Genomic DNA, 12,479 nt, shown 5'->3' on the forward strand with positions numbered 1-12,479 from the left:
ATCCTGTTTAAGTCTTGTACAACAATCTCAAGCTTTATAAACATCATATCTCCCTCTCCAGTTCATTAGACTCAAGAACAAGATCATGATGGCAAAAAGGGCACAGATTCAAAACAGAACCAGCCCTTACATATATGGTCAACTAATTTTTGTCAAGGGTATCAAAACCATTCAATGGGGAAAGGACAGTCATTTAAACAAATGGTTCTGGGAAAACAAATACTCATATGTAAAAGAATGAAATTGATCCTTATTTTACTCTGTATAGAAAAAGTAACTCAAAATGGATCACAAGTATACAACATTATTTTTTGATCTACATATGCGTAATTACTGTCTTTTTTTTTCTTTTGCAGTGCTAGGAATGAGCTACACCTCAACCCTCCTCACAAATGCCCTGTATAGAATACAATATTTTTATTACAATATTGTAGGTTTACTATTATGTAAAGCTATACATTTTAAATTATAGAAACTATAATATAAAATTAATGATAGTCATTCTATTGTTCCTTAGATCTCTAGACATATTCATTATATATAACTGCAAATTTGTCCCCTTTGACCTATATTTCCCCATTTCCCTCTTCTCTCTGCTCCTGGTAACCACCATTCTAGTCCCTGTTTCTTGGTATTCAATTCTTTTGTTTGTTTGTTTGTTTGTTTCTTTGTTTGGTTTTGGTTACAGAATCCACTTTAATTATTATATATATAACATAAATAACAAACTTTTTAAAGATACACATTTATACCCCAGCACAGTGGCACATGCTTGCAATGCTTGCAATCCCAGTGACTCAGGAGGCTGAGGCAGAAGGATAGCAAGTTCCTGGGTACCATGTGAAACCCTCAGTTACTTAGTGAGACCCTGTTTCAAAATAAAATAAAAAAGGGCTGGGAAAGCAGCTCAGTGGTGAAGTGCCTCTGGGTTAGGTTCCCAGTATTAGGGGGGGGGAAATGCATGTATATAAAATAAAATAAATTGGAAATTCTGTAAATACTCTCTCATAACTTGCATTTTTAAGCATTTAAATGTCATTCATAGTATTAATATATTATTACACATTAACATCTGTTTTAAAAATGAATCAAAGACCTAAGTGAGAGGCCTAAAGTTATAAACCTCTTAGAAGAAAATATTGAATAAAATATTTATGATATCTAATTGAGCAATGAATGACTCATGAATATACCACCAAAACCACAGGCAAAATTTTAAAAACATAAATTGGACTTCAACAATATTGAGAACATTTGTGCACCAAAGGATACTATCAAGTAAACAAAAGAGACAACCTATTGAATGGAAAAAAATGTTTGCCAATTATATATCTGATAAAGCAGTAATATTCAAGCCAGGCATGGTAGCATATTCCTATAATCCCAGTGAGTTGGGACATTTAGGCAGGAGGATCACAACTTAGGTAGGCCTTCTCTCAAAATAAAAAATAAAAAGGGCTGGGGTTGTGGCTCAGCGGTAGAGCACTCACCTCAGACGCATGCAGCCCTGGGTTTGATTCTCAGCACCACATAAAAATAAATAAATAAAATAAAGGAATTGTGTCCATCTAAAACTAAAAAATAAATATTAAAAAAAAGGCTGGGTATGCAGCTCAGTGAGTGGTAAAGTGCTCCTGGTCCCAGGGTTAAAGCCTCAGTACAAAAATAAATAAATAAATAAGTTTAAAATGATAAGTATTAGGTTGTGAATCTTTTACCTTAGTAAACAAATAAACTTGAGAGATTTCCTGATTTAAAAAAAAAAAAAACATAAAGCCAGGATCATTTGGTATTGTTCCCTTTTCTGATTAATATCCTAAGCAAAGACTTATTTCTCCTTTTTCATCTTTGCAGCCCGTGGTGTTCTGACTGTTTCTTTCCTTCTTCATCTCTCCCACTGCTGTGAGCATCTTGAGGACAGAGGCTGTCTGTTCATTCAGTTCTGTATCCCAGCAGTGCCTGATAGATAATAGCACTGAAACCAGAAGCCAGAGTTTTGAGATGAAACTTGATTCCCAGCAGTGGGGTCTACCTAAAGTTGCATGACTCTGCAGCAGAAAAAATGATGCAGCTCTTAGAGACAATAAACTCCAATGAATGAGCATAAAAGTAGGATTTATTAAAGAATAGAAACAGGAACTGAACTCTCAGTGGAACAGGGTATGCCAGAGCCAGTTTTCTCCCTCTAAATGGGCTGATCTACAGGTATATACAGTACTTGGTTCACTGCTATTGGTCCAAATTTATGTTAATTAGGGTTTGGAAATGTAAGACATTTATTGGTCCAAATTCATACTAATTAGTTTGGGATCGTACTAATGCTACTGGTCAATTCTTGAGTCCTAACTTTCATTCAAGTCTGCCCCACTTCGTTTGCTCCACGCAGGTCAAGGAGCTGGAGGTTGAGGTCGTTGGAAGGGGTTGTAATGCTAAGTGGAACGGGTTTCTACAGCAGGTGGCATGCGGTGCGCAGGCCTGGCTGCTGAGAGGTGACAGGTGGGCACACCTTGGCTCCTCTCAATGCTGGCTTGCAGCGGTAGGGCCTTCCTGCCCATATGCGGGACTCCACAGGGCCTCAGGCTTGTCTCCTGCTCCTAACCCACTGCCCTGCTCCACTACTCCGAAGCCGCTTCTAGGCAGGAATCAGTAGGCCAACTGCGCAGCAAGCCCAGAAGCCATGTCAGCAAGTGCTCAGCGCCTTTTGTTGTCGTTTGTGGTTGGGCTGTGTGTGTGTGTGTGTGTGTGTGTGTGTGTGGTATTGAGGATTGAATCCAGGGGTGCTCTACCACTGAACTACATCCCCAATCCTTATTTTTAAATTTTTATTTTGATACAGGGTCTTGCTAAATTGTTGAAGCTGGCCTTAAACTTGGTATCCTCCTGTTGCAGCTTCCTGAGTTGCTGGGATTATAGGAGTGCACCACCATGCCTGGCTCAGTAAACAATTGAATGAGTGAATTTTATTCCTCATTCTGAGAGTCAATGTTAGGTATGGGTTTTTCCTAAGAACAACACAGTAGAACATTCTTTACTCAACGTCTTTTTTTAATTTTAAATTTATTTATTTATTCTAATTTGTTATACATGACAGCAGAATGCATTTCAATTCATAGTACACATATAGAGCACAGTTTTTCATGTATGGTTGTTCACACAGTAGAGTTAACACCATTCGTGTCTTTATACATGTACTTGGGGTAATGATGTCCATCGGATTCCACCATCTTTCCTACCCTCATTCCCCCTCCCTACCCCTCCCTCCCCTTTGCCCTATCTGAAGTTCTTCCATTCCTCCCATGCTCTGCCCGCCCCCCCTTCCCATTATGGATCAGCATCCACATATCAGAGAAAACATTCAGCCTTTGGTTTTGGGGGATTGGCTTACTTCACTTGGCATTATCTTCTCCAACTCCATCCATTTACCTGCAAATGCCATGATTTTATTCTCTTTTAATGCTGAGTAATATTCCATTGTGTATATATACTACAGTTTCTTTAACCATTCATCTACTGAAGGGCATCTAGTTTAGCTCCACAGTTTAGCTATTGTGAATTGTGCTACTATATACATTGATGTGGCTGTGTCCCTATAGTATGCTGATTTTAAGTCCTTTGGGTATAAACTGAGGAGTGGGATAGCTGGGTCAAATGGTAGTTCCATTCCAAGTTTTCCAAGGAGTCTCCATACTGCTTTCCATATTGGCTGCACCAATTTGCAGTCCCACAAGCAATGTATGAGTGTGCCTTTGTCCCCACATCCTTGCCAACACTTTATTGTTGTTTGTATTCTTAATAACTGCCATTCTGACTGGAGTGAGATGAAATCTTAGTTTTGATTTGCATTTCTCTAATTGCTAGAGATGTTAAACATTTTTCATATATTTGTTGATTGACTATATATCATCTTCTAAGAAGTTTCTGTTCAGTTCCCTGGCCCATTTCCTTATTGGGCTATTTGTTTTTTTGTGTGTGGTACAATAGTACAATAGGGGAAATGATTAAAAACTCCAAAAATTAATATATTAAAGTGGCAGATAACAAGAAAGAAAAATTATGGGGCTGGGGATGTGGCTCCATGTGAGTGTGTGGTAAAAATTTGCTCTCATTCTATAGGCTCTCTATTCACCTCAGTGATATTTCTCATAGAAATAGAAAAAGTAATCATGAAATTCATCTGGAAAAATAAGAGACCCAGAATAGCTAAAGTAATCCTTAGCAAGAAGAGTGAAGCAGGTGGCATCATTACATCAGACCATAAACTATACTACAGAGCAATAGTAACAAAAACAGCATGGTATGGGCACCAAAATAGACTGGTAGACCAGTGGTACAGATTAGAGGACATAGAAACTAACTCACATAAATACAGTTATCTCATACTAGACAAAGGCACCCAAAACATATATTGGAGAAAAGATAGCCTCTTCAACAAACGGTGCTGGGAAAATTGGAAATATATATGCAGCAAAATGAAATTAAGCACCTATCTCTTACCACGCACAAAACTCAACTCAAAGTGGATCAAGGACCTGGGAGTTAGTCCAGAGACCCTGCACCCAATAGGAGAAAAAGTAGGCCCAAATCTCCATTATGTGGGATTAGGCCCCAACTTCCTTAATAAATAGCATAAGAAATAAAATCAAAAATCAATAAATGGGATGGATTCAAACTGAAACCCTTACTCAACATCTTTTAAGCACGTAAAATTATCTGCTTGTCATGAACTTAGAGTTGTATAAATGAATAGGAATGCCTATGTTTTGAAGGTATTAGAGGGGAGGAAGTAGGAAATGGTAATGAATGGAGGAAGTACAATAGGGGAAATGATTAAAAAATCCAAAAATTAATATATTAAAGTGGCAGATAACAAGAAAGAAAAATTATGGGGCTGGGGTTGTGGCTCAAGAGGTAGCGCGCTGGCCTGGCATGCATGTGGCCCAGGTTCGATCCTCAGCACCACATACAAACAAAGATGTTGTGTCCGCCAAAAACTAAAAAATAAATATTAAAAAAATCTCTCTCTCTCTCTCTCTCTCTCTCTCTCTCTCTGTCTCTCTCACTCTTTCTTTAAAAAAAAAAAGAAAGAAAGAAAAATTAAGGGATGTAGGAGAGAGGAAACTCATGGATGTCTTTGCCCTGCAATCTGAAAGGAAGAAATTGATACAGCATCATTTTTATTTGGAATGACAGTATTATCTTATTATGATACTGCCTACTCACTCCTCTCTGTCCCCCTCTGACTCAAAGCTTTTTTGGGGGGTGGGAGGGTACCATGGATAGAACTCAGGACATTTGACCACTGAGCCACATCTCCAGCCCTATTTTGTATTTTATAGAGAGACAGGTTCTCACTGAGTTGCTTAGCACCTCACTTTCACTGAGGCTGGCTTTTTTTTATATTCCTGCCTTAGCATTCAGAGCTGTTGACATTACAGGCAAGTGCCACCGCGCCCGGCTCAAAGTTGTTTGAAACTGTTTTTGAGTATACTAGCCAGTTCATTTCCTCTCACTATTTTCAGTTTGGGAAGTCTAGGTTAAAAACAGTCCAGTGGCCTGGCACTGTGGTGTATGCCTGTAATCCCAGCAACTTGGGAGGCTGAGACAGGAGGATCAAAAAACAAAAACAAAAACAAAAACAAAAACAAAAAACAGAGACCTTGTGCCTAATAGGAGAAAAAGTAGGCCCAAATCTCCATCATGTTGGATTAGGCCCCAACTTCCTTAATAAGACCCCTATAGTGCAAGAAATAAAATCAAGAATCAATAAATGGGATGGATTCAAGCTGAAACCCTTACTCAACATCTTTTAAGCATGTAAACTCAGGGTCGAGTCCCCCTGAGTTCAATCCCCAGTACCAAAAAAATAAAAAAACAGTCCAGGGACTTGACTCCTATTTTTCATAACTGTCCCTGTTTTCTGAGTTTTATACTGAGATCTCCTGATTTAAAAAATATATATATATATCATTTTAAGTTTCCTTAGAATGGATGCTCATCCTAGAACATGTTTATTACCATTAAAAGGAATTAATCATTCTATCCTAGAATGAGTGTTAATGATGGTTCTTCACCATCACCAGTCAATACACCAGTATTTCGTTTACCCAAGGAACAATTTCTTTTTTTATATATATTTTTTTAGTTGTAGATGGACACAATATCTTTATTTATTTATTTTTATATGGTGCTGAGAATCAAACCCAGTGTCTCACACATGCAATGCAGGCACTCAACCACTGAGCCACAGCCACAGCCCACCCAAGGAATAGTTTCAATCAGCAGTATCAAGGATTAGCCAGAATCTGCTGCCCTTGGTTGCCTAGGTCTGTCAACTGTGCCTGCAGGCAGCTCTATGTGGAGAGTGGACCTGTTCCACACTCCATCTACAATCTAGTCAGGCCCCACAGAGACCCAGAATTTAGCTCCAGTAACAGGTCAAATCCTGATAGAACAAACTGTGGGCTGATGCCAAATTCCTTTGCTGTACAGGCACTCGCTACAACAAATAGTGCTTGAAATCCAGCCATCAGTGGGATTTCCTACCATATGGAGTTTTTCTTGTGATAGTATTTCTTCTAACACAAGTTGACCTGAACCCTTGGGGTCCACTTTGCTTTCTTTCTAAGCATGAATGTCTGAAGATGGTGAGTTACTCGGGATACTGTTTGAAAGGATCCTTTCATTTTAAAATATTTGCTTGCAAAGGCAGGTTTAAGATACAAAAAGGCTGGGTGCAGTGGTACATGACTATAATCCCAAGGACTCAGGAGGCTGAGGCAGGAAGATCAAAATTTTGAGGCCACACAATAGGGTGGGGGTGGGGAAGGGGAAGTTCACCAGGGTGGAGTGGGGGGAAGGGAGAGGAGATGGGAATAAGATAGTAGAATGAATTGGAAATAACTTTCCTATGTTCATATATGAATGCATGACCAATGTAACTCCACATCAAGTACAACCACAAAAATGGGAAGTTATATTCCATGTACATGTGACTTGTCAAAATACCTTAGACTATTATGTATAACTAAAAAGGACAAAGAAAAAATTGTTTAAAAATGTTTGAGGTCAGCCTCAGCAATTTAGCTACACCATCTCAAAATAAAAAGGGCTGAGGGGGGCTGGGGATGTGGCTCAAGTGGTGGCGTGCTCGCCTGGCATGCGTGAGGCCCAGGTTCGATCCTCAGCACCACATACAAACAAAGATGTTGTGTCCGCCGATAACTAAAAAAAATAAATATTAAAAATTCTCTCTCTCTCTCTCCCTCTCTCAAAAAAAAAAAAAAAGGGCTGAGGATGTAGCTCAGTGGTAGTGCTCCCCCGGGTTCAATCCCTGGTACCAAAAGAAAATTGTGAGCTAATATTTCTGGTCTCATTATTAGGTAGGACATCCAATATCAGAATTTTAAATGCATTTATTTAAGAAAATATATTTAGATGGTATTCATGTGCAGTTGAAATGAGGTGGAAAAATAATTAGGAAATGAAATCACAGCAAAAAAAGCCAAGTAAGAAAGCACTGAACAAACCGGGTGTGGTGGTGCATGCCTGTAAATCCAGCAACTTGGGAGACTGAGGCTAGAGGATTACAAGTTCAAAGCCAGCCTCAGCAACTTAGCGAGATCTGTCTCAAAATTAAAAAGGGGTTAGGGGCATGACTCAGCAGTTAAGTGCCCCTGGGTTCAATCCCTGGTACCAAAAGAAAAGAAAAGAAAACACTGCACAATAGGAAAGATGTCTCCATGTTCATACCTACCAAAACATTTTTTATCAATCTGATAGATCAGCCCAGGTGCCAGTGATTATAAATATAGATCCTGGAAGTTTAAAGGAGTCTTTTGCCCATTTAGACCAAAGAGACTGTTAATAACAAAGTGCCATTTCTCCAAAATTATATTCAAAGCAACTATCTGAGCATGCAGCATGCATAGCCAGGGACACTGAACTCACATGGCCAAAACCACATAATTGTCCTTGCTAGCCTGGGAAAAGCCATGATATTTTTAGAGCTACTTATCCTAACCACGCTGCTTCTTTTCCTCAAAGGCCAAAGCAAAGGAGAATCCAAGAAGGCTGTATTTCTCGAACTGAGTCCATTGAGGTGCCTATCCAAATACTCAACTGTTCACTTGAATAGAATTATGGGTTAAATTATCATCACAGTTTAGTGTGAGAACGGTTTAGAATTCTCTTTCCTTTCTTCACACATATGTTCAGACTTTTTGACAGAAATTTAACAACCGTTAAAACTCAACTGAAAATATGTTGTGACTCAAGTGAGGGTCTCTTCAATTTAGGAAGCCATTGATTCCAGAATGAGCATTGAAGTGCATATAATAGAGACTTAGTAAAACTTAAATGATGCAAACCAAATCCAAATATAAGGAGTAAACTAAAATATTTTTCTTCATTGAGACATATTTTATATGACTCATTACTTGTATGCTAGGTGGTTATCCTTGACTATGAACTATTCCTTGTGGTGGATATATTTTGGTTGTGTGGATGGACATTTGGAAACTCCAGGATTACTTCGTCCACAGCTCATACACTGAGCTGTATGAGGGATATGTTGCTGCTACAGATGTCATTGGCTAAGTTTGCAAACCTGGTAACTGCAGATGATTCCAGAAGGTCTGTGAAACGTGTGCTCTCCCTTAGAAAGGATGGAAAGAAAAAGATCCCATCCAATTTCCTACCAGTGAACTCCTTAAAGAACCAGACCACTCCATACAGTGAGGCTAACCAAGGTCAAGTAAAACCACAGGAGTTTAGAAAAAAAAAAAAAAAACCACAGGAGTTTAGAATAATTCCCCAGAGGCATAAAACACTGTCCAATATAGGTATAGTTAAGGTTCATAGATTCTTTAACTATGATTGACAGATTCAGCTGAAACCTGGGATCATCATGACCCCAGGAAAAGAAGTCTAGTCATCTTCACCAAATCATAGTAATCTGCTTCTGTTTTCTCTGTTAGGCTGTACCTCCTCTTGTTCTGAATTCTTGAAGTAATAATTTATGGAGAATTTTCATCTATTCCTTTCTTAGGAAATACCCTCTGTTCAGAAACAGTACAAAGGGCCTAGAAATGACCTCCACCTCTGTTCCATTTTAGCTCTACCCAACTACTCTCTCAATGCTATCAAACTGGATCTTGAATTTCCTTCCTTCCTTCCTTCCTTCCTTCCTTCCTTCCTTCCTTCCTTCCTTCCTTCCTTCCTTCCTTCCTTCCTTCCTTCCTTCCTTCCTTCCTTCCTTCCTTCCTTCCTTCCTTCCTTCCTTCCTTCCTTCCTTCCTTCCTTCCTTCCTTCCTTCCTTCCTTCCTTCCTTCCTTCCTTCCTTCCCTTTCATTTCTTTCCTTTATTTTCTTTCACAGCACTGGAGAGTGAATCCAGGGCCTCATGCTGATGGATCTGGACTTTTTTACACAGAACTGAGGTCATAGATTTTTAGGAATGGAAGGGCCTGTAGGGATCATCCAACTGTCTCAACAGAAACCCAGATAGCTTAAGTGACTTGTCTAAGGTCACTTGGCTAGTCAGGGGAGCACATTCAGGTGCCCAATTTTTTCTCTACTCCCCTACCCTCTTATCTTGAGATCGCATTTCCAAGACTCTTACACTAGCAGGACTCTAGCCCCAGGCCAACTGTAGGTATTGTGAGCCATTACCTTGTCTCCAAGTGCTTTGTGAGAGGTGGAAATTTACAGGAGTTCCACACATCTCTCCACCCTCATCATGCAAGTAGCACAAGGACAGCCCAAAGAGTCCTCCCTTGTCACTTTTCACTTCAAATTCCTTAGATGTATTTTTTTTTTTTTTGAGGAGGGTACTGGGGATTGAACTCAGGGGCACTCAACTGCTGAGCCACATCCCCAGCCCTATTTTGTATTTTATTTAGAGACAGGGTCTCACTGCGTTGCTTAGGGCCTTGCCATTGCTAAGGCTGGCTTTGAAGTCATGATTCTCCTGTCGTCTTCTGAGCTGCTGGGATGACAGGTGTGCACCACTGCACCAACTCCTTAAGTGTTTTTGTTGTTGGGTTTTTTTTTTGTTGTTGTTGTTGTTGTTGTTGTTGTTGTTTTGGGTGGACACAACATCTTTGTTTGTATGTGGTGCTGAGGATCGAACCTGGGCCACACGCATGCCAGGCGAGCGCGCTACCGCTTAAGCCACATCCCCAGCCCCTTTAGGTGTGTTTTGACCTCTGGTCTCTCTCACACGTAGGAGGCTGTTACTGATAATTCTCTTACCTTCACTTCACCCACCAGATGATACATTGGATGTATCATTGGAATGGAAGAGAAGGGAAAAGTCATTCTATCACTCCATATCCCCTTTGTGGCAGCATCCTTGGTTACTCAGTATAATGATGAACCACTGATAAGGAAGGACTTGCCATATTATACAGGGTGGGGGTGGCGGCCCTGGCTAGGACTGGACAGATGGGAGCTGTTAGAGCATCTCCAGGTGTAAATGGAATTGCTCTTTGTGAATTTGAGGGAAAAACAACATCTGTCATCAGTTGGTATGATGGCAGGTGGGATAAGGTGTCATAATCATAAACTGATATTGATGAGATTTTAAAAGTAACTTCATTCAGTCCATTTCTCTCCAAGGTTCCACAAATACTCCTTTGAGCCACCTTGCCTGATTTGACATACTACAGAGGAAACTACTCTATTAGACATTACTTTATGCATATTAGTAGTGGCCACTATTTTGTGCCACTCAACTCCATTTCATTTAATTCACCTAAAACCCCTCAGGTAGGCACTATTCTGCACCTTCTTTCACAGATGTGGAAACTGAGTCTTGGAGTCTTAAGTTGCTTGTCCCAAGTCAGGAAACCAGTTAGTGGAAAGATGTAGGGATTCAAATCTTACTAGAATGGTTTGAGACCAAAGCCCATGAACTGACTACTAGACATCTGAGAAAGTGAGATGAATGCATGAATAAATGAAGTATGTGTGAGTGAGAGCAATAAAGAGATAAGACAGAAAAGGGGAGACAGACTGAGACAAGAGTGTTTTGATGGGGTGTGGAGAGTTCAGATTGCATTCCCCATAAACCAAGCTGGCACAGAGGGTATAAGAATGGGATCTTCTTTGTAAAAAAAAAAAAAAAATTGTAAGAATGGGATCTTTGGAGGTGTTGGCTGGATAGGTCACTGTCTCCCATGCCTGAGTAAACTAATAGCATGGCTTTCCCCAGAGTGTGGTTACATTCTTGTCCCAAAGCCCCTCAGGACATCAGCCCCTCATCCCCTCAGGCATGCACATCAAAACTAGAGCAGTATTTTTTTCAGGAAAAAAAGTATAAAGCACCAAATAGTAGCTAGGCAAAGTGGCACAGTCCTGTAATCCCAGTGGCTCAGGAGGCTAAGGCAGGAGGATGCAAGTTCAAAGCCAGCCTCAACAACTTAGTGAGGTCCTGAACCACTTACTGCGATCCTGTCTCTAAATAAAATATTTTAAAGGGCTAGGGATGTATGTGGCTCACTGGTTAAGCAGCCCTGGGTTCAATTTCTGGTCAAAAAAAAGCACCAAATACATTGACATTTTTTTAAGTAAATGACAAAGACTCAATTTCAGAGCAGTATTTATTCACTCCAGTGAGCCAAAAAGCACCTCATTTTTCCTGCCTTAAACTTTCCAAGGAGATGGGGGAGGGGACAGTTGCATCCATTCCTCTGCAGGGAGCTAGGGACACTTAAGGTCAAGCCACTGAGGTGGAGAGGCTCCTCCCACAGTGGTACAAGCAGGCACACCCTGGAATTCTCTGCCAGATGCTCCCTATATACACAAGACTGCAGGAATGGCTACTCGGAGCCAGTGTAGGTACTAACTTGTTTACACTTGAACATGCATTTTAAAGATTCAAGTTAGGTGTGGACCTTCAAATGCCACCCAGCATCACCTGGTGCTTTGCAACAAAAAACACTTTCCTAACAGCCTCACTCCCCCAAAGCTGCGACTTGTATTCTGCCAGGTGTACCCCTTAAGTCTCTAACAGACCTGTGCATGTTCAGGCTAGTCGCAGTGACCTCCAGCACATGCCAGCTGTGCTTCAGAGGACCTCATAGGAATGTAAGGGAACTTCTCAGAGAGGCCGCCCTCCCTACCCGCATGCTGTGCAGACTAAAAGTCGTCATGCCCGGCACTCCAGGATCAACTAATTTCAACAGTGCTTTATACTTAACAGTATCAGTGACATTTTGATGATTCTTATGTTGGCTCAATGAAGAGGCAAGAAATTATCATTACCAATTCAAAGATGGGGATGAACCTCAGAGAGATGAAGTTTCTCCCTCCAAAGACCACTGCTGGTCAGTGACAACCTAGATGGGATCTTTGAATTCCTAGCAAGAATTTACTGAAGTCAGATTCTGTGGGTCAGGTGTCTCCTTCTCAAAGCTTCTCCTTTGATGTTGGCGCATCTCTTCTAGCCTCAGGAGGAAAGGAAGACCAGTTAAGACCTGA

The sequence above is a fragment of the Marmota flaviventris genome, chromosome X, assembly GCF_047511675.1.
Source record: "Marmota flaviventris isolate mMarFla1 chromosome X, mMarFla1.hap1, whole genome shotgun sequence".
NCBI lineage: Eukaryota > Metazoa > Chordata > Mammalia > Rodentia > Sciuridae > Marmota > Marmota flaviventris.